Raw genomic sequence first — 23,345 nt, 5'->3', positions numbered from 1 at the left:
AAAGTGAATACATAAAGCAAGAGTAAAATATATGAATGTGCATCAAAATATGCTAAATAAGTGTATATAATCTACGCACATGATACCCTCATACTTAAACCTTTGCTTGTCCTCAAGGAAAATGCCGCAATCTAAACTCATGTGCTCTATAATGCATCATAATCCCTAGCGCACTTTCCTAACTCTATCTACAAGTTTCATTGATAAGCATGATCGTGGAAATAACTCAAGTATGGCCTAAGCATAAGTTTCTTGTGCACAATTCAATAAGTGCCCCAAACTTTTCAAGTCAATCTTTGTCTTAGTCAAGTCGTCATCTAATCAAGTTCCTAATATTCCCGGTGATATGCACTTACCTGCCACACACTTGGTTCATATTCCTCAATCAACCCAAGGTCTCAAAGACATGTTTGATATCAAGAGAAATATAGAAGTCATTTCCCTAGTAATCTAACTCGGTCTCAAAGGGGTAACTTGCTTATTTCCACTTACGACAACTGTTTTTTATATCCCTTATTCATTTTTTTAGTTAGTGATTGCAAGATGCACCACTTGAACACAAATACATATAAGCACAAATGTTGGGATATTTTAATTTTTTTCAAATGAGCTTACATGACTCGAGCATCATCCAGTAACCAAGGTATAGTTTGAGAAATCACCATAGGAACTAAGTACCAAACAAATAGGATAAATCATGACTATTCCAATGATATCAACTATTCAACCTCAAGTAAAGTGATAATAGAATCCTTAAGGTTAAGCCAAAACTCAAATTTGCTTCCATACAATACTTAGGTCATATCATGCTACTTAAGATAGAGGAAAGAGGTACACTAAAGATACTAGCATTATATCCAAAACATCATGAATTAAGATATAAACGTGTAAATAATTTTACTTGTAGACAAGTCAGCAGAAGTGAGGAATGATATTCTCAATATGCCACATATTTCAAAAAACAGTCAAGTGACAGTAAAAATCAAATCTAGCAAGCAAAACAAGGAAAAATGCAAGACATAAGCAAAAACTGAATGCAAGCAAAGCAAAACAAAATGCAGAACAACTGAAAATGTAAAAGAAAAACTGAAAATGTAAAAAAAAATGCCAAAATTTTAGGCTGCAAACAACCCCCCCCCCCCCCCCCCCACTTAAACTTTTCATCATCTCGATGAAATCAATATCGGGGCGGTCGAGGGGGGGGGGACGGGGAAATGGAGGTCTACACGGTCGACCAACAGGAAAACTAGGAAAACCAGGAGTTTGGCTCAGGATCCTATGATATTCATAGAGGGCGTCAACTTGTTGACGCGTAACGGTCATGCCTTCTATGAACTCTCTCATTCTGGCTTGATCTGTATCATAATCCTGGACAAATTCAGCCACCTGACCCTGAAAGTTCCTCGTGAACTGAAAATGATCTTGTACCTCTCTATACTGGTCATTAGACAAGGTGAAGCAGCCCTCCAACATTACTCGTTGGGCCTCTTGCTTCTCATGAAGTGCATCTAGAGAGGTACGGAAATAAGAAAAATCAAATCTGGAATGACCCGTACCATAGGAAAAAGAGTACCTAGTAGGTTCTGGATATCTGAATGGTTGCGGGTGTTCAAATGACGAGGGCTCAAGGTGAGGCTCAGTGTCTCCGGACAAGGAAGGGACATTCTCGGGATCTAAATCAGTGATCACCCAATTAGCGGGGTTACGAACAGAGGTCCGCTCGGGATAAGGAAGGAGTAATGGAAACCTATATTTCTTAGGAAAGGCAAAACCATTCTCATCCCAGTAAATCATCTTCATGGCAAGACATGCATTGATATCGATCATGTTATTGCCATGAATGATTTCTAACTCGTCTAGATCACAACCCAGGTTTATAGCTATTTGGGTAATCAATCCACCAAAGACAATCAATCCCGAGGATGTTTTCCCGGCCTCACTAGGTTTTGTAAAAAATGAAAACCAAAATCAAAGTCAACCTTATGTAACATAGCTCCATAGAGCATAAAATTCCACTTTCCTTACAACTTCATCGCTTTCCTCTCTACCAAAAATAATTTTACTCATAACTTAGTGTAAGTATCTAAAGATGGAGTTTTGCATATGGGAAGCTTTAGCTCTAGAAGGCTCATAAGTTTGATCCAATCCGATGATTGAATTCTAAATATTATTCCAATTAAATCTAGGGTCAAACCTGCGAGAGTCACTAGTCGACAAACCAAAACAACTGTTGAAGTCACTAAATGTCCACTGAATTTCTTGATTCATTAATCTAAAATAATTTTGCCAACATAATCATCTTCATTTGAATAGTAGACATCTAATGAGCTCAAGAATTCAAGTATAATTCAGGGGTATATAGGAAGATGTGTGTACATAATATCGTCTCAATCTAGAGAACTAATCACCCAATCTACATCATCTCTAATTCCTAAAATGTTCAAAACAGTTGGGTCCATGTGACATGTACACACAACCTTCCTTGTGACAAGAATATCAAATCTAGCTTTATGATCCTCATTTCTAAAAATGATATTAATTCATTATCATTACCTTCGTCGCGTGCCCTCCGTTTGCCTTTCCCCTTTATGACTTTCTCTTTGCCCTTTTCCTTTGATGGATCCTTTTCTTGACTTGAACCACCACTTCCTTTTCAAAGCTTCTTCAAAAGGTTAGACATGTTATCAAGTTCCAAGAGGGAAAAGTGTTGTTTAATTGGAGAAGTGAGATCTTGAGAGAATAGATCTTGAGAAATAGGATCTTAGGGAAGGAAGTTGTAAATCTTGAGGGTATGAGAGATGAATTACTGTTTAGATCTAGATTTGGATGTGGTTTATGAGAAAGAATGATTGAGAGATCTAGATCTGAGAGGTTAAGAAGGAAGGTTGAAGATGAGAAAGGGTTGGAGAGAAAATTTGGCTTGGGGGTGTGGCCGACACGGCCTTGGCACGGTCGTGTCTTATAGACATGGCCAGGTCGAGATACTCCACACAGGCGTGTAGATCTACACAGCCCAAGTAGTCCTCTTTTCGATCAGAATCACACGGTCGTGCCAAATGGCACGGGCAATGTCATCTCCTCCTCAGCTGGGCCCACATGGCCGGTGTGTGTCACACGGCCGTGTTCATTTTCTTCTCTATCTTGCTCACACGGACGTGTGTGTCACATGGCCTCCTTCTTCTCCTCCTCTAGAATTTTCATACGATCGTGTGAAATCACACGACCTTGTCCTTCTTCTTCTCGGGTGAACTCACACGACCAGTGTGAGTCACATGGCCTTGTTCTCCTCCACCTCTGTAAGTGTCACACGGCCATGTATGGTACACGACCGAGCTCTGTTAAATCTAGTATTACTAAATTTCCTCCTTTTCAATTTCTCCAATGCTTCCATGCCCATGAAAAAAATCATGGCCAGCTTATGGAAGTAATGTACATCCTGAAAATAATAAACAAAAATAATTTTAAAACATTAACTAATGAAAAAGAAAGTTACAATTGAATCTTACTAAAAGAACCCTTGGATGGCCTCCCAAGAAGCGCTTGTTTAAGGTCATTAGCTCGACCTCGTTTCTGTTTTCACAGTTATACCCAAAGGGACATAGATTTCTCTAGGGTTGAGTGTGCTTCTTCTTCCCTCATCTTGCCCTCGGAGGGCAGATGTACTTCTCAATTTTTATTTGGAGTCTTCTCTCACCATTTGTCGGATCATGTTCCTTATCCGGTAACCTCCCATGAGGATGGAATTTCCAATCCTCTAATTTGTAAGCATCTGCCCCGCTGCAAATGCTCACTAAGAAAGAAGAGGCATGGTTAGAAGAATTAGATAGATCATACTCTAATCTTTTCTTACTGGTTACCAATGAAAGTTTATGATTTTTTCACGTCGATTATAGCTCCAGCTGTTGCAAGAAAAGGTCTTCCCAGTATAATTGGAATCTTCGGGTCTTCTTCCATGTCAAGCACAACAAACTCTGTGGGAATAATGTTCTCACCCACTTCTATTAGCACATCTTCAACAATACTCATAGGGTACCTGCAAGTATGATCAGCTAATTACAGTATCATAATAGTAAGTTTAAAGTTTTTAAGACCTACCTTATTACAAATTGAGTATGGAATAAGGCTAACACTTGCCCACAAATCACAAAAATCTTTTCTATAAATTCAAATCCTATAGTGCAAGGAATCTAAAAGCTTCCTGGGTCTTGGAGCTTCGGGGAAGTGTTCTTCTCAAATAAAGCGCTACATTCTTCAGTAAGAGCTATTGTCTCGATCTCTCCTTTTCTTCTTTTGCTGGACATAATATCCTTCAAAAATTTAGCAAACTTCGGTATTTGTTGAATGACATCTATTAGATGGACCTCAACACAAATATCTTTAACCTTATCAAGAAATCTGCCAAATTCTTCATCCTTCTTCAACATGACTAATCTTTGAGGAAAAGGAATTACTTGGCTTTGAGAGTAGTGTGGAAGAGTCTCTTCGACCTTCTTGGTATTCTCCTCATCATCTTGAATATGAACTGGTTCAAGTGTTGGAGGAGAGAGCTCTTCTTGAATTTTCATCTCTTTTGGAGCAGTCACTTGAGGATCCCCCAAGGTTCATCCGCTCCTAAGCTCAATTCTGTTGCAGTGTTCCATTGGATTTACATCAAGTTTTCCAGGAAATTGTCCTAATGTTTGTGAAGATGAAGAAGCTATCTGGGAAATTTGGTTATCTTGCATTTTAAGGTGTTTCTCTGAATTATCCATTCTCTGATTTAACAACTTGATTTCTTGCTTCAATTCATTTTGACCAGAAATGACTTCTTCAAGCATTTTCTCCAATTTAGAAAATTGATAGTCTTGAGAAGGTTATTATTGTTGAAAGTTTTGTTGCCCAGGTTGGTAGCTCGGTCTAGCCCCTGTGGATGGTCATTGATCTTGATTATTATGATAAGAGAAGTTTGGATGATTTTTTCAACCAGGATTGTATGTGTTGGAGTATGGATTGTTCTGTTTTTTATTATAACTCATGATAGCATCACATTGCTCAAGTTGATTGATATGTGCAGAGACCCAATGGGCACGAGTCTTGAGCATAATCTGTGCTTCCACATGTTTCACAAACACACACTATGTCGTTGACCGTGCTAGAATTTGTTCCCATATTTTTCAGTTTTTTAGTAAGGAATCCAGTTTTGAAGGCATCAAAGTAATTGCATCTACATCAAATTTTCCTTATACTTTAACTGGGTTTGGATAAGAATAGCCTCCACTTCTTTCTGTTGTCCATTAATGATGGTTTTGTGCTACACTTTCAATAATACTATCAGCTTTATCTAGGCTTTTGTTCATAAGTGTCCCTCCAGCTACAAAATCTAGAGACACCTTTGTATAATAGTTGATGTCGTTATAAAACGTATGGAGAACTAACCATTTTTTCAATCCATGATATGGGTATTGTCTGAGCATATTGTTGTATCTATCTCATGCTTCAAATAATGATTCAAAGTCTGACTGTCTGAAGCTTGCTATTAAATTTCTCATATAAGCAGTTTTGCTTAGAGGATAGAATTTGTCCAAAAATTGTTGCTCACATTATTCCCAAGTGGATATACTATTTGCAAGCAAAGAATTTAGCCACTGTTTGGCTCTGTCTCTCAAAGAAAACTCAAATAATAATAATCACACTGCTTCTGCTATAACACCATTCATTTTCATCGTACCACAAATTTCATAGAAAACTTCAAGATGTTGATTAGGATCTTCGTTTGGTCTGCCTCCAAACTAATTCTGTTGTACCATAGTGATTATTGCAGGCTTGATTTCAAAATTATTGGCTTCAACAACTGGCCTTGTGATTCTAGAACGAAGTCCTCTTGCATAGGGTGCTGCATAATCTTTCAGTGGTTTGTTTGCCATATTTGAGTGTTCTTGTTCTTCTAGATGTTTTTGGGAGGTTTTTCTTTTATGAAAGATTCTATTATTTCAAGATCAAAAGGTAACAAATCACCTGCAAGGTTAGATCCTCACATATAAAGAATAAGATTACAAGTCACAAAATTTTCTCTTAACTTGAAAGGCAAAAAAACAACTAAACTGAAATTCTGAAAATATAAAATATAGAATTTGAATTGCAACAAGACAAATTGCAGAAAAAGTAATCAAAAATAAAAGATAAGATTGTGAAAATAGACTTTCTAAGACTAGTTACGACTATGTAAAAGAAAAGAAAAGAAAAGTTTAGTCTAATTCAAATGATTATCTCTAATGTTATAGACGCAGTCCCCGGCAACGTCACCAAAAACTTGTTACGCAACTACAAATGCACGGTTTCATCGTCAGTAATAAAAAGATATCGATCCCACAGGGACTGATTATAAGCACAAGAGATGTCTCACATAGAATTAGCTAAACAATCAACAAGGTAAGGAATGAACTAAGTAGCAACTAGAAATGGAACTAGGAAAGTAAATGAAGTATATGGTTTGGTGAGTGTTTAAGACTTCGGTTTCATTGTGATATTCATTGATGTAGCATGGTTCTCCAATTCATATCATCAATTGACATGCATTTGTAGGAAGTTGTCAGTTTTCTCTTGTAGAAGACAACTGGCAAGCGACTTTGATCTACACCTCTAGCGATTAAATGATTATGATCTCTATGAAGTCCGTTAGTAGGACAGCCTGTCACTAACGTCCCTTGGTTATACAACACAAAAACACAACACCACTGAATTCACCTAAACGTGTAGGAACTAAATGTATTCAACTATCCCACCTCCTTGTAGAGACTAGCTTCACCTTTCAAGGTGATCCCCTAAACGTCCGTTAGCGGGCAGCCTATCACAAACGCCCCCCAGTCATATGATCTAGGGTATCCCTCTACGGGATCCAAAAGCCTCATAAATATTCAATCAAACATGGTAATGAGATCCAAACACAAGCATCCACACAAGATCAAATAGATACAAAACACCTCAACATCATCTAAATAGAAAATTGTCATATCCATGAGATTCATACATCAAATCACACCACAATTACTCCCTTAATCCTAGAATAATAAATCTACTCTATAATACAAAGATAGAGATCCAAAGACAAAGAGATTATAAACATTCCAATCCCTAACGAGAAGAGAGAATAGAAATACTTATCTAGAGATGATGAGTGATCTTTGGAACCAATCCTTAGCTTCTGGAGTCGATGTGGAGGTGGAGATGGCTTAGGATCGCTGGAACAAAGCTGAAGAGGATGAAGAACAACCCTAAGTTTAATCTCCCCAAAAGGGAGAGCCTCCTCCCTTTGAAAGGGGAAGAACCCCCTTATATAGAGTAGGGCACGGGCACCACACGGCCCGTGCCATGGTCGTGTGGCTTTCACACGGCCTCACAAGTCTTGCTCTCAGCCAAGGTGACACAGCCGTATAGATCTACACGGTCGTGTGATGCTATAACTCTGGATGGCTTACATGGTCGTGTGGCTCACAGGGCCAGGCCATTCTTGGCTTCTAAAAACCTTGCACGATCATGTGGCACACATTGCCTGAGCTTGCTTTCACTCTAGAATCATTGCATAACCGTGTAGATCCACACGACTGTGTCCTGGAAAAGCTGCTGGGATGGCATGATCGTGTGGATCCATACGGCCATGTCATCCTCCTCCTCTGGTAAAGCTACACGGTCTGCCTGCACCACATGACCAATGCCATTTTCCTCCTTGCTTCTTTGGCATGGTCGTGTGGCTCATATGGCCAGTGTTATCTACCTTCCTTTGTTGACAGGATCAACCATGAACATCATTTCCTCTCCACATTCGACTCCTATAAGTTGAAAATACACAAGAACATATCTCCAAACAAAGAAGAGTAATTATGCTGAAAGTAAGACTAAGAGTATGAAAGTGCATAGACAAAGCATGCATAAAATATATGAATGTGCGTCAAAACATGATAAATAAGTGTATATAATCTACGCACATCAGCTAGCTACCATTTGGTCCTTAAAGAAAGTAACATAATCATCAGGAGGAAGATGAGGACGAGCATCGTGCCCAGGAATTTTGATATGATAATCCTTAAAGATTTAGTATTGGAGGCGAATAGCGGCTCTATCAGCATTGTCGAAAGAGGAACGAGAATAAACATACCAGGGGGAAAACGACTATTCAGTCATGAAAGAGCACAGAAATAACTAGGGGGCAAGTGACTTACTAAGATCTTAAGGAAGTGGCGTGGTGGAGGGAGGTCGCGAAAAACGAAGGAGCGTGGGGTGTTTGAGAAGGTAAAGAAGAAGAATCATTGGGGAGTGAGTTGAAGAAGACGAAATGTTGAGACTAAGGAGTGTTTACGATTTTTAGGATGAAGCATCTAATAATAATTACCGTTGGATCGAAATAATTTATGCGTGGAGGATTGTTGATTTATCAAGAAAAAATAGCTTTAAGTCACTTGCAGAGGAGTATGTAAGTGGTTGTTTCAGGAAACGGAAGATAATACCACATGGCACTCATCCAAAAATGGGCATTTATGATGGACACGACAGGCCAAATCATTCTTACGCTAATATGTCAGATCTTCGTGCGTCCTTAGCATTTTCTTTTCATTAGAGGACCAATTACCAATGAGAGGATTTTGAAAAAATTGTTGTTCTCTAGGCATGACTGAGGAAGAAATGAAAATATAAATAATAGACTAGATAAATAAGTATTGGGTGTTCATTTGTGAACTTGAGAAAATTTTCAAGCATGCGAACAAAACTAGAATTTGGGTCTAGTCAGTCGGCTATACCTCCTTCGACTAGACTTGAAGGAGAGGCTAGTGATATGGATTATGGTGAGCAAATCCTTTAGGTAATAGGGAAGCCAAAGTCAAGAGGATGGGGTAACACCTAAACCTGGTCGAGCATAAGGCTCTTTTCATATGCACAGATGGGAAAGACTGGTCAGGCCCAGAGATGTTTAGCCTTATCTAATCTATAGTGTATGATCGGTTGAGCATTAACCGACTGAATACAATGCTCTCTACATGCCCCGAATAGACATAAATCTGCCCGGGACAAAAGGCATCCAGCCTTGTAACTTCTTTGATAAATAATCAGCCGAGCGAGGGCTGAACAAACATAAGGGTGCATGTGTGTGTTCAACCGGGCAAGGCCCGATCGAGCTTAGAAGTATTCAGCCTTATAAAGCTTCTTGCATACGTTCAGCTGAGCGAAGACTGAACGAGTGTAAAGGTGTTTGTATGCACTCGACCGGGTAGAGAATGATCGAGCCTAAAGGTACTCAGCCTTATAAAGTTTCTAGCATACGTTCAATCAAGTGAAGATCGAACGAGCGCAAGGGTGCTTGTATGCACTCGACCGGGCAAACTGCGATCGAGCCTAAAGGAACTCAATCTTATAAAGTTTCTAGCATATTATCAGCCGAGCGAAGACCAAATGAGCATAAAGGTGCTTATATGCACTCGACCGGACAAAGTCCGATCCAGCCTAAAGACACTCAGCCTTTTAAAGTTTCTAGCATATGTTCGGCCGAATGACGACTGAATGAGTGTAAGGGTGCTTAATGCGCTCGTCCGGGCAAAACCCGATCGAGTCTAAAGACACTCAACCTTATAAAGTTTTTAGCATACAATTGGCCGAGCGAAGGCCAAACAAACACAAGGGTACTTTTATATGCTCGATCGGGCAAAGCCCGATCCAGCTTAAAGTCACTCAGCCTTATAAAGCTTTTAGCATACAACTGGCTTAACGACTGACCAGGATTATATTCAACAGAAGGTATTTTTAATGCATAATTGACCAAGATATATTCAACAGAGGGTATTCTTAATACATGACTGGCTGAGATATATTCAACAGATTGTGTTCTCATGATACGACTGGCTTAATGACTGGTCGGTATATATTTAGTAGACAAGCAGTCGACAACTTCATGACAGCCTGACAAACTTGTCGGAAAATATTCTCTTGAAGCTTCTTCATTCATTAATTAGTTACAGCGATGTACTCTTTTGCATATGTCATCATATCAAGGATTCAAGTCATAAGCGACAAAGAGGGTACATCTGGGGTAGAAAAAAAATTCTCAGAGGATTATTGCATGAAGTTTAGGTTGCACTTTTCTTGTCTTCTAATAAACTCTAACAAACCGGGGACCACCTCACGATTACGGAGATTATGTGAGGTGGTATAAAAAGGGGAATCCTCTCTGGTGGCAAGGTACGTAAACACAAGCACTTACATCCGGAGTTCCACTTTCTTGTATTTTTTGTTACTATTCTTCGTCTGCATTTGAGCAAGGAGACTGACTTGAGCGTCGAAAGGCCTAGCCAGGGATTCCCACCCCATTCTCAGGACACTAAAACTTTGTTGGATCATCTGAGTGTGTGCAAGATCATCAAAGAGTTCCTTTAGATCTTGAGAGGTTCACCGTTCTTCATTCACTGAAGCCAGTGCACCATCTCATCACCTTCAGACAGGATCAATTGGTAACTTTAATTATGTTGTAAACTTCTCATACTACTATTTTTAAAGGGAAGTGTAGGCTATTAAACTGTCTCTATCTTGTGTTCGATTACCTCTTCCAACAGTTTCTGAAGGGGTGTTTAGTGGATTTCCCATCGATAGATCTGTGAGACCTAGGTTTTGGAGTAAAAGTCACCGAAGGCTCTGAACCAAGTAAAACCGACTGAGTTTCCTTGTGTATTATTTTTCTTTAATCTTTCCGCTGTGTAATTCTATTTAACTCGTGATATTCGATGAACGTGATTCACCCCCCCCCCCCTCGATCTTCTCACAATCCAACAGTTATAAGTGAACATGATCTCACAACTAAGTCTTAGACTCTCAGGTTGTTCGGCCGAGTTATAAGTGATCTTTCTCTCACGACTAATTTCTGGACTCTCTATCATTCGGTCGAGTTATAAGTGAGCTTGCTCTCACGATTAAGTCCTAAACTCTCGTGTCGTTCGATCGAGTTATAAGTGAGCTTTCTCTCACGATCAAGTCCCAGACTCTCACTCTGATCAAATGAGTTATGAGTTAGTTTTCTCTCACGACTAAGTCTCAGACTCTTATATTATTTAGCTGAGTTATAAGTGAGCTTACTCTCATGACCAAATCCTAGGCTCTCACGTCATTCTGCTGAATTATAAGTGAGCTTGATCTCACGACTAAGTCTCAAACTCTCATGTTGTTCGACTAAGTTATAAGTGAGCTTACTCTCATGCCCAAGTCCTAAACTCTTGTGTCATACAGTCGAGTTATAAGTGAGTTTGCTCTTACGATCAAGTCACAGGCTCTTGTGTCATTCGTCCGAGTTATAAGTGAGCTTCCTTTCATGCCTAAGTCTTAGATTCTCATGACGTTCAGATAAGTTATAAGTGAACTTGCTCTCCTACCCAAGTCTCAGACTCTCATGTCGTTCAGCCAAGTTATAAGTGAGCGTACTCTCACGACTATATTTGAAGAATCGGTTGCTAGTTAAGGCTCTTCGAGCCTGCAAATTATGAAGTTACCCGAGTAGATGTTCGCCTAAGTATCACTAAAATAAGCTAGAATATACGAGTGAAGGGACGGGGAAAATGCTAAGGGATAAAAATATTGAAGAACTCCAAACAAGGAGAAATATATACAACTAAGCACCAAAAGTTATTGAATTTAAACAAATATCACGAAACATCTTGAAAGAAATACTATGCAAAATTTAGAAAGGCATCCTCTGGGATGATCTTCTGACGCCAGATGAAATTTTTGGGAATGTTAACCATCAGATAGTGTTCCTCCCTCAATTGTTTAATGGCCCCCTCTTCTCCGTAGTCTAATATTTTGGTGGTTCTGTCGATGAGCATTTGATTGAAGTTTTTTAAGCATAAATACTCCACTCTAAAGGCCTCTAGCCGATCGGGCTTGCCCTCCTTATAGCTAGCCAGCTCAGCCTTCAACGCCTCCAGCTCGGCCTTCAACACCTCCAGCTCGACCATAAGTTCCTCTAACTCAGCATCTTTTGCCTTAAGGGCATGTTGTTGCTCCTCGAACTGAATCTCCTTGGCGACTTGCTCAGCCGCTTGGCTAGCTTGTTTGGCAAGAAGTTTGCCCTATACTTCTTCCAATTTCTTGGTCAGGCCCGTGCCTCCTTGTTCTTGATATCTAAGTCTTTTATGACCCTGAGCTTTTGAGTGTCGGTCGACTAAAGGTGTGAATTAAAAGTTTGTACTTGTTTTTGAAGCCTCTTGAGTTGCACAGCCTAATCATGATTTTTATCTTTTTTTTACTGTGAGAGCCCGCTCGACCCCCAATAGTAGCTCCGATTGGCAATCCAACTCTTTCTTTAGTTGAGCTACCTCTATTGATAGTTGCTTGGTCGAACCTTGTGATGTACTTTCTCCCCCAACTAAGCCTTGCAGAATCTTGTGATCATGGCTCAGCTTGTCTAATTTTTGGCATAACACTTGGCCATCCACTCAAAATGATCAGAATAAATAAAAGGGTTAGCTAAAGTATACAAGAAAAGAGAATATATAAGTATAAAATAAGTTTACCCTAGTGATATCTTGGCTAAATCGATCGACTAACTCCTCGGGTGAGCTTGATGTCACTCGGATTTTGGAGTGTTCCCAAGTTTGAGGCAAGGGGCCTTGGATCTTTATTTTATGTTCTGATGCAAGTGGCTCAGTCGAGTGAGTACTAATTCATTTGTGAGAAGGTAACCTAAGGGGGGTCGTAACCCACCTATGTTTACCCTGTTTGGTTAGTTTAGAGCTGGATTGGATATGGTCTTCGACTTGGAAAAGGTAATTGAGTGTATTGTCGAAATGGGTAGGGACATTTCGATCAGAGGTGGCAGCAAGAACGAGATAGGTTGTGTTAGAATGGCTTCAATCGACAGTTCGAAGAGCGAGGGCATCCATTCAGATGAAGCTGGAGTAGGCTAACTAGCTGCCAATTCAGGAACTGCAAAAGTTGAACTCTCTCCTTACTCAGAAAGTGCTTGTGTGACAAAGGCTTGTTGTAAAGAGGTGGTCGATCGGACGGGTGTGGCTGATCAACATCTTTTACAGCTTTGATAGTGGATCGGACGGTTGGACGCCTAATCCCTAAATATTGATGAATAATTCAAGATGAGCAGCACTCTCTAGAGCTAAGACTTATTTATCACTTGGAGATAGTGTTGGGGTTGCAAGGTTGCAAACATAGTCCCACATTGAAAACGCATGTTAAAGATCATGGGTTTATAAGAAAAAATTTATCTCCATTGGCATGAGGTCTTTTGGGGAGAGCCCAAGAGCAAAATCATGAGGGCTTAGGCCTAAAGTGGACAATATCATACCATTGTGGAGATATCTAAATTCTTTTCAATCCTACAATTGATATCAGAGCCCTGTAGCTTTAAATGTACTTAATCATTTTTTTAGCACTTTTAAAATTTTTATTTTCTCTTATTCTTTCTTAATTCTTTTTATAACACTACTAATCCCAAGACGAGAGTCTTGAAAATTTACTTATTTTATTGTTTGATACAAGGATGTTGAACTCTTACCAAGAAGGGTATAACACCGTCCGACCTCCACTATTCAAAGGGGAGAACTTCAGTTATTGAAAGAACAGAATGGGGTGTTAATGTAAAATACTGGAAAAATGACGAATATTAATAAGGGAATTTTCCAGAATTTTTGGATATTTTTCGGGAATTTTTCGGAGCTCGTATGGACGAGTTAGCGGGGACCGGAACGGGGCCCAGAAAAGTCTATTTGGGCTATCCGATTTAAGTGAGGAATTGTTCCTTTAATAAATTCTTTTATTAAATATTTCTTATTTCTTTTTTCTCTCTTATATCGCCGAATTCCTTAAGCCCGACCCGCACCTCATCTCTTCCCCGACGCCGCCGACTACTCCAAGCCCTAACCGCTGCCCTCTCCGCCGCCGAAGCCTTCACCCCTCGGTGCCCTAGCCACCCGACGCCGAGCCACTGCCGTCGGCGACGCACAGAGCAGGGCCGGTCAGCTTCCTCCTTTCTCCCAAGTCCGATTTCTCTGTGCCTTCTTCCTCTCTGCCGCGTCTTGGCACAGCGCCGATCGCCTCTCCCTCCGCCCGGAGCAGCGCTGCCGCCGGCCTTCCTCAGCCCTAGAGCTTTCCCTCCGATCGTCGAGCAGAGCTTCTGCCCTAGCCGAGCGCCTTCGATTACTGCCGCCGGCACCTCTTTCATTCCGAGCAGTGCAGATTTGATCTAGGGCTCGAGTTCGGTGGCACATCTCTCCCCTTTTGTCAATTCAGTCACGTACGTTTACTGTGATAGTGCTGAATTGGGATTACCGGTGGCCGGATTTGGAGGTAGATTTTCCTTGTATATTTGGATTTAGTAGTAGGGTGTTATCCTTGCTAAATCTGCCAACCAAACTGAGTTGTGCAGGGATATCGTCACTTCCGGCCAGATTCGAGGAAAAACTGTAGCTTGTTGCTGGAATCAATACTGTCCCACTGTTTCTTGGTGAGTTTTGGATAGAAGTAAGAGCATTGTTATTAGAATAAATATAGATTACATGGTTAGGTATCAAGTTCATGTATTAATCTGACACAATTTGATTGTAGATAATTGGAGATACCTAATCCATTGTAGTTGTGGAAAGGGTTAGGGTTAGTGAGTTAACTCTAATTGAATAATGAAATTATGATTTGGTTTAGTTAATGAAGGCATGATAGAATTAACTAAATTAAATATGGACACAGGACTTTGACGCGAGACGAGTATCTCGGAGTCAGGATTTGGACCATTTTATCGGAGGCGGGTACTTTTGACTTTTGTTGTCTTTGATATGCTTAGTAATGGAATTAACATGTTTCATTAATTATGGTTCTTATCTATTCCGGTTAATCACTACCCAAATCTTGGTATATGTTTGATTGATTGATTTATTTTGCATTCCATGTATGTACCTGATTCCACATGCTCATGGGTAGTGATATAACCATATTTTTACCATGTCAGGACCTAGGTTGGATACCTTATATGATCAGATACCTTGATATGATTCATTTGCTTTGGTGCACATTATGATATGTCCAGAGATTGGTTTAGTATATTACTATGTTTAGTGACATGCACCATTCGCATGATTGCATGCTGAGTGATTGATTGCTCCATTATTGTCGAGCACATTGCCAGTTTCATCACTGTTCGGTGCTCCGTTGTGACGCTCATGGGTAGCGAGATATAGCGTGGTAGCACGTCAGTTTGACTCTTCCGGTGCTCCGTTGATCCGCTCAGGGGTAGTGTGACGCATGTAGCACGTTAGAGATTCCTCCCGTCACATTTGGGAGTTGAGAGCATTGCGCTCCCCCATTTATGATTTGGGGTAGAGTACGTATGTACTCCGACAAGATCCCGTCCACTCGATCACTCATCGAGTAGTGTTCGAGTGCACGGTTGTCACACCCTACCCACTCGGTCCCACTTGTGTTGTGAGTTGACTGGCGTCGGGGTGACCATGACATTGGCATCATATGCATGATGCATTTCTGTTGTGTTTGTGTTTGTTGCACTTATATGCGCATTGCTTGGATACCTTGATTGACATGCATCAGGTCTTCTATATAATGTTTGTCCTTTTACCGGGTCCTGGTTAGTACAGATTCTCTCCTGTCTTCTTCGGTTTGTAGTTACCTTTATCTTTATCAGGAGACTGTACGCATGATTAGTGCTAGGTGTTATTTCTTTACTTTGCATATCAATTGTACCTGCTGAGTGTTGGACTCACCCCGCCTCCATTGTTGTTATTTTCAGGTTGATGCTGTCAGGAGGGAGTTCCAGTCGCTAGTCCCCACAGCACGTAGTGCTAGTCCTCTGCTGGGTTGAGTTGTTATTTTATTTACTGTTTTTATTCCAGCCGCCTGTGGCTGAGGTATTTATGTATGTAGAAAGTTTCAGATTGTCCGTCGTACAGGGGAGATGCTGCCGAAATTTCTTCGGACAGGGACTCCTCTGGGGCGTGACAATTTAGTGGTATCAGAGCACAGTTATACGATCTTTTGTTTCGTATTTTGGATTTTCGGGATTTATCTGATACCAATTTATTGGTATCAGAGCAGGTTATGGATACCTGCTTTTGGTTTCTGGAGATTTATCGGATACCGGTTGTTGGTATTCTGGATATTTGGGTTAGCCAGGTTTGCGAGTCAAACTTGGCATTATCGGATTTTCGATATGGTTATGTTTCGGATTTCTGTTTCGGATTTATTTGGATTTCCGACGATATGTACGTTCGGAATTTTGAGGTCAAATTGGGGACTGGACAGCGACGGAACATCTCCAGACAGCAAATAGGTATGTTGTTATTTTATGTTGGTTATATTGGTATTGATATCTGTAATTTAATTTAACAGATATGAGACGATCTACTCGTATTGCTGCGAGACGTGGTGCTGGACGACCACGTGCGAGGACCACGGGATCTCTGGATATGCCAGAGAGGCCCACTGTTAGGGACAGACTCAGGATGCAGCGGGAGCATCGGGCTCTCAAATCCCGATAGCTCCTGTAGAGATACCTACTTTGGACACACCGACGGTATCCACTCCTACCTTATTTACAGTACCATCAGGGGTACCATTGGTGTACCCGACATTTGCTCCCGCGCAGCCTACGACGTATTCAGTGTCACCACCACTTGGATCTACGGTGTATCCTATACCAGTGGCACCTGTGCCCCCAGTGCCTACAGTAGCAGCTGCTGCACCACATGCGGTACCTTTTCCTACCGTACCTCCAGTTGCCACCACTTTTATTCCCCAGGCAGTACCACCGACGGCCTATGCTCCGGTATATACAGCAGCACCGGGAGTTCTTCCTCCGGTTTATTCCGCGGTACCACCTGTAGTATCAGCTCCAGTGTTTCCATCAGTTCCTGCAGCCGTCCCGACACAGATCACTGATATTGTCGCTGCACGAGCTAGGATTCCAGCACTGGCCGAGTCGATGAAGACTCGTTTCACTCTTTTCCGCGGAGATCTCGATCCGAGTATGGCTTTGTCGTGGATAGAGACTATGGAGCAGACTTTCTTCTATATGGCTTGCTCCGAGTGGGAGAAAGCAGAGCTGGCTGCCTATCATTTACGGGATGAAGCAAATGCCTGGTGGATTTCTCAGCGTTCTATTATTGGTGAGCGCAACGTCACATGGACCAGGTTCAGAGAGGCTTTTGAGAGCCGTTTCTTTCCACTGTCCTATCAGATGGCTCGCCGACAGGATTTTATGAGTCTGAGGCAGAATAATCGCTCAGTGACCGAGTATAATACTGAATTCCACCGGTTGGCTCAATTTTGTCCAGAGTTAGTTGCGGAGGACAGAACTCGCATGATGCAGTTTATACAGGGATTGGATGGTTATCTGCATGTACAGCTTGCCGGATTAGGGATTACATCTTACTCTGATGCATTGAATCGAGCTTTGATGATAGAGTTAGCTCGGCAGACAGCATATCCGGACAGGAAAAGAAAGCATACGGGTCAGACTTCAGGGCAGGTCCAGCAGTCACAGACGGTCAGGTCAGGGTACTTCTGGGGCGTCTCGTAGGCCTCAGAAATCAGGGCGGTCTTCTTCAGGACGTTCCCGGTTTTCTCAGCAGAACCGGCAACCACCTTCCGGTGATACTCAGTGTTTCCGATGTGGTTCCAGAGACCACATCACTTCAGCCTGCACTCTGGAACAGTCAGTTTGCTTTTATTGCAAACTGCCTGGACACCAGAGCCGAGATTGTCAGCTGAAGGCTCAGCACACGGCTTCCGGAGGGCAGTCTAGTCAGTCGGTGTCTCGACGAGGAGGCGGAGATTCACACCCTCACGTAGGAGCAGCCCTCCGCAGCAAAGATTTGGCATGCTTGGGCAGAGTACTCAGGCTTCAGAGCACCCGAGTTATGCACGGGACCTTATTATCCGACTCGGCGATGTCGACTCGATCCCGGTACCGCATGATCGCCACCATCCTCTCGCCTTCGCTCATTATCCAGACCGCCTCGGTGGCGAGCTTACCGGCAATATTTCCTCCTCCTCCTCCTTGCAGACTGGACGAGTTCATGCTATTACCAGAGAGGATGCCGGCCGACGGATCCGTTTTCCGCGGTACGATTTTCATTTATGCATTTACTGCTGATATTTTGATTGATACTGGTAGTTCGCATTCTTTTATATCCCGTACCTTTATGCGGGAGATTGGTAGATTACCTACTGTTAGGTTGCGGCGATTGACTGTCTCTTTACCGTCCGGTGATACTTTAGACGTCACCCAGGAGATCAGAGGTTGCCCGTTAGACTTTGGCAACATGGTACTTACGGTAGATCTTCTAGTATTGGAGATGGTCGAGTTTGATATCATTCTTGGCATGGATTGGCTGTCAATATATCATGCTACCGTTGATTGCCAGACGAGGGTGGTCACCTTCCGGCCTCCGAACCAACCCTCGTGGAGTTTCGCTGGCATCAGAGACGACGGCATCTCGATTATTTCGGCGATTCAGGCGCAGAAGTTGCTGTCTCACGGCTGTCATGGTTTTCTGTTATCGTTGATCAGTACTGAGGACAGTAGTAGTTCGCAGCTCTCCGACGTTCCTGTTGTCCGGGAGTACCCAGATGTATTTCCAGAGGAGCTGCCAGGTTTGCCTCCCAGAAGGCCAGTGGAGTTCGCTATTGAGCTGATTCCGGGAACCGCGCCGACATCGAAAGCTCCGTATCGTATGGCACCAAAAGAGTTGAACGAGCTGAAGGTTCAACTCCAGGAGCTTTTAGACAGAGGATTCATTCGCCCTAGCGTTTCACCATGGGGTTCTCCAGTTCTATTTGTCAAGAAGAAAGACGGCACCATGAGGTTATGTATTGACTACAAATTGATGACCATCGAAATAAATATCCATTACCACGGATCGAGGATTTGTTTGATCAGCTCGAGGTACTTCAATGTATTCTAAGATTGATCTGCGATCCGGATATCATCACCGAGAGTCGAGATTACGATATCCGGAAGACTTTCCGTACGGATCGGTCATTATGAGTTTTGGTAATGCCATTTGGGCTTACCAATGCTCCAATGGTGTTTATGGATTTGATGAACCGCATCTTTCGAGTATCTGGATCAGTTTGTTATCGTTTTCATTGATGACATATTGGTCTACTCGCTTCGGAGGAGCATGCGCAGCATCTTCGCACGATCTTGGAGATTCTTCGACGACATCACCGTCGCCAAGTTCAAGAAGTGTACATTCGCTATCCTCGGTTGGGTTTTGGGACACGTGGTTTCTAGCGAGGTATTTCAGTTGATCCTCGGAAGATCGAGGTTATCACCGTTGGGAGCAGCCAAATCAGTCCGCAGATTCTTGGGATTGGCTGGATATTACCGACGTTTTGTTGAGGGTTTCTCGCGTATTGCTATGCCACTGACACGTCTTACCCGGAAAGGCGTGAAATTCATATGGTCCGAGGATTGCGAGACCAGCTTTCAGGAGCTGAAGCGGAGATTAGTGTCGGCTCCAGTTTTGGTTTTACCTTCTGGAGAGGATGGATTTGTACTTTACACCGACGCGTCTCTACAGGGTTTGGGCGCTGTTCTGATGCAGCACGGCAGAGTAGTCTCTTATGCTTCTCGTCAGTTGAAGGAGCATGAGAAGAACTACCCAGTTCATGACTTGGAGTTAGCTGCCATCATCTTTGCTCTGAAGTTATGGCGACATCATTTATACGGTATCACATTTGAGATTCTCACTGATCATAAGAGTCTCAAATACATTTTTACTCAGAAGGAGCTTAATCTCCGACAGAGGAGATGGATGGAGTTCCTGAAGGACTACGATTGTACCATTAGCTACCACCCGGGGAAAGCTAATGTGGTTGCAGATGCACTCAGCAGGAAGTCCAGAGGGACTTTGGCTTGCCACCGGACTTCAGTCACAGACTTGATTCAGAGTTTCTCGGAGTTAGATCTTGAGGAGCAGGGACCGACAGAGCAGGGTATTCTTGTTACCATGGTTGCTCAGTCGTCGATCAGGACGAGGATCCGAGAGGCACAGGCCAGTGATCAGCATTTGCAGTTTATTAGCAGTCAGATAGCTTTCGGGTAGCAGACCGAGTTTACACGAGACGAGGAGGGTGTTATATTCTTCCGAGGCAGATTATGCGTACCTCAGTCTCATCCGGTCTTACAGGAGCTATTACAGGAGGCACACCGTTCTCGATTTGCGATCCATCCAGGTGGGACCCGTATGTATCGAGACTTGAGGCGTTCCTATTGGTGGAACGGCATGAAGAAAGACATCGCGGATTTCGTAGCTAGGTGTCTTGTTTGTCAGCAGGTGAAGGCTGAGCACCAGAGACCTGCAGGGTTACTTCAGCGGATTCCTATTCCTGAGTGGAAGTGGGATCACATTACCATGGACTTTGTGGTAGGGTTGCCGAGGACACGACGAGGCCATGACGCGATTTGGGTAATCGTTGATCGATTAACCAAATCCGCGCACTTCTTAGCGATTCGGAGGACTGATCCCCTGGATCGATTGGCAGATCTGTATTGCCGAGAGATTATCAGATTACATGGTGTTCCATTGAGTATCATTTCGGATAGAGATCCACGGTTTACGTCTCGTTTCTGGCAGAGTCTGCAGCAGGCCTTGGGCACACAGCTCCGTTTCAGTACAGCTTTCCATCCACAGACAGATGGACGAGCGGACCATTCAGACTTTAGAGGACCTGCTGAGGTCATGTGTTATGGATTTCGGAGGCAGTTGGGAGGACCATCTGCCGTTGGTAGAGTTTGCCTACAACAACAGCTTCCATTCGGCTATCCAGATGGCACCGTTTGAGGCGTTGTATGGTAGACCTTGTCGGACACCCGTCCTTTGGGATGAGGTTGGAGAGACCCAGTTGTTGGGACCTCATAGAGTTCAGCAGGATGCAGAGTTGGTCCGTACTATCAGACGGAGGATGTCAGAGGCGCAGGATCGCCAGAAGAGTTATGCTGATCGGAGACGCAGACCACTAGAGTTCTCTGTGGGCGACCATGTATTTCTGCGAGTTTCACCCACGAAAGGGGTGAAGAGATTTGGCCTCAGAGGTAAGCTAGCTCCGCGGTATATTGGTCCTTTCGAGATATTGGAGAGGATCGGAGCAGTAGCTTACCGACTGGCACTACCACCGTCCCTGTCAGGCGTTCACGATGTATTTCATGTATCCATGCTGAGGAGATATGTACCCGATCCGATGCATGTGTTGGCAGATATTCCAGTTCCTGTCCAGCCTGACATTGCATATAAGGAGGTTCCGGTACGGATACTCGACCGGAAAGAGCGTCAGTTGCGGAACAAGACTATCCGACTGGTTAAAGTCGGATGGCAGCATCATTCGGACGAGGAGGCTACTTGGGAGCTCGAAGATACTATCCGAGCTCGATATCCCCATCTTTTCACTTGAGGTATGTGATTTATTTACCGTTCAGCATTTATACTCTATGTATGTTGTTTGTACTTGCTGATGGTAGATATTGAAATTTGGGGACCAAATTTTTATTAGTGGGGGAGAATGTAAAATACTGGAAAAATGACGAATATTAATAAGGGAATTTTCCAGAATTTTTGGATATTTTTCGGGAATTTTTCGGAGCTCGTATGGACGAGTTAGCGGGGACCGGAACGGGGCCCAGAAAAGTCTATTTGGGCTATCCGATTTAAGTGAGGAATTGTTCCTTTAATAAATTCTTTTATTAAATATTTCTTATTTCTTTTTTCTCTCTTATATCGCCGAATTCCTTAAGCCCGACCCGCACCTCATCTCTTCCCCGACGCCGCCGACTACTCCAAGCCCTAACCGCTGCCCTCTCCGCCGCCGAAGCCTTCACCCCTCGGTGCCCTAGCCACCCGACGCCGAGCCACTGCCGTCGGCGACGCACCGCCGCCGCCTCCACAATCGCCGCCGTCGCCTCTTGCTGCGGAGTTCTCAGCGCTGCCGCCGGCCTTCCTCAGCCCTAGAGCTTTCCCTCCGATCGTCGAGCAGAGCTTCTGCCCTAGCCGAGCGCCTTCGATTACTGCCGCCGGCACCTCTTTCATTCCGAGCAGTGCAGATTTGATCTAGGGCTCGAGTTCGGTGGCACATCTCTCCCCTTTTGTCAATTCAGTCACGTACGTTTACTGTGATAGTGCTGAATTGGGATTACCGGTGGCCGGATTTGGAGGTAGATTTTCCTTGTATATTTGGATTTAGTAGTAGGGTGTTATCCTTGCTAAATCTGCCAACCAAACTGAGTTGTGCAAGGATATCGTCACTTCCGGCCAGATTCGAGGAAAAACTGTAGCTTGTTGCTGGAATCAATACTGTCCCACTGTTTCTTGGTGAGTTTTGGATAGAAGTAAGAGCATTGTTATTAGAATAAATATAGATTACATGGTTAGGTATCAAGTTCATGTATTAATCTGACACAATTTGATTGTAGATAATTGGAGATACCTAATCCATTGTAGTTGTGGAAAGGGTTAGGGTTAGTGAGTTAACTCTAATTGAATAATGAAATTATGATTTGGTTTAGTTAATGAAGGCATGATAGAATTAACTAAATTAAATATGGACACAGGACTTTGACGCGAGACGAGTATCTCGGAGTCAGGATTTGGACCATTTTATCGGAGGCGGGTACTTTTGACTTTTGTTGTCTTTGATATGCTTAGTGATGGAATTAACATGTTTCATTAATTATGGTTCTTATCTATTCCGGTTAATCACTACCCAAATCTTGGTATATGTTTGATTGATTGATTTATTTTGCATTCCATGTATGTACCTGATTCCACATGCTCATGGGTAGTGATATAACCATATTTTTACCATGTCAGGACCTAGGTTGGATACCTTATATGATCAGATACCTTGATATGATTCATTTGCTTTGGTGCACATTATGATATGTCCAGAGATTGGTTTAGTATATTACTATGTTTAGTGACATGCACCATTCGCATGATTGCATGCTGAGTGATTGATTGCTCCATTATTGTCGAGCACATTGCCAGTTTCATCACTGTTCGGTGCTCCGTTGTGACGCTCATGGGTAGCGAGATATAGCGTGGTAGCACGTCAGTTTGACTCTTCCGGTGCTCCGTTGATCCGCTCAGGGGTAGTGTGACGCAGCGTGTAGCACGTTAGAGATTCCTCCCCGTCACAGTGTACCGGGAGTTGAGAGCATTGCGCTCCCCCATTTATGATTTGGGGTAGGAGTACGTATGTACTCCGACAGCATCCCGTCCACTCGATCACTCATCAGGAGTAGTGTTGCTGAGTGCACGGTTGTCACAGCCCTACCCACTCGGTCCCACTGACTGGCGTCAGGGGTGACCATG

The 23,345-nt window shown here is 42.9% G+C and overlaps 1 non-coding gene across 1 annotated transcript; it reads left to right on the top strand.

The window, feature by feature from the left end:
• Window positions 1-5,424: 5,424 nt before the first annotated feature.
• Window positions 5,425-5,531, top strand: LOC121983621. The gene has a single exon (XR_006112646.1). It is a non-coding gene; the product is annotated as a small nucleolar RNA R71 (small nucleolar RNA).
• The last annotated feature ends 17,814 nt before the right edge of the window (window positions 5,532-23,345 follow it).

The sequence above is a fragment of the Zingiber officinale genome, chromosome 5A (assembly GCF_018446385.1).
Source record: "Zingiber officinale cultivar Zhangliang chromosome 5A, Zo_v1.1, whole genome shotgun sequence".
Lineage (NCBI taxonomy): Eukaryota > Viridiplantae > Streptophyta > Magnoliopsida > Zingiberales > Zingiberaceae > Zingiber > Zingiber officinale.
Note: the sequence above shows the minus strand (reverse complement) of the source record. Positions and strands in the feature narration are given on the sequence as shown.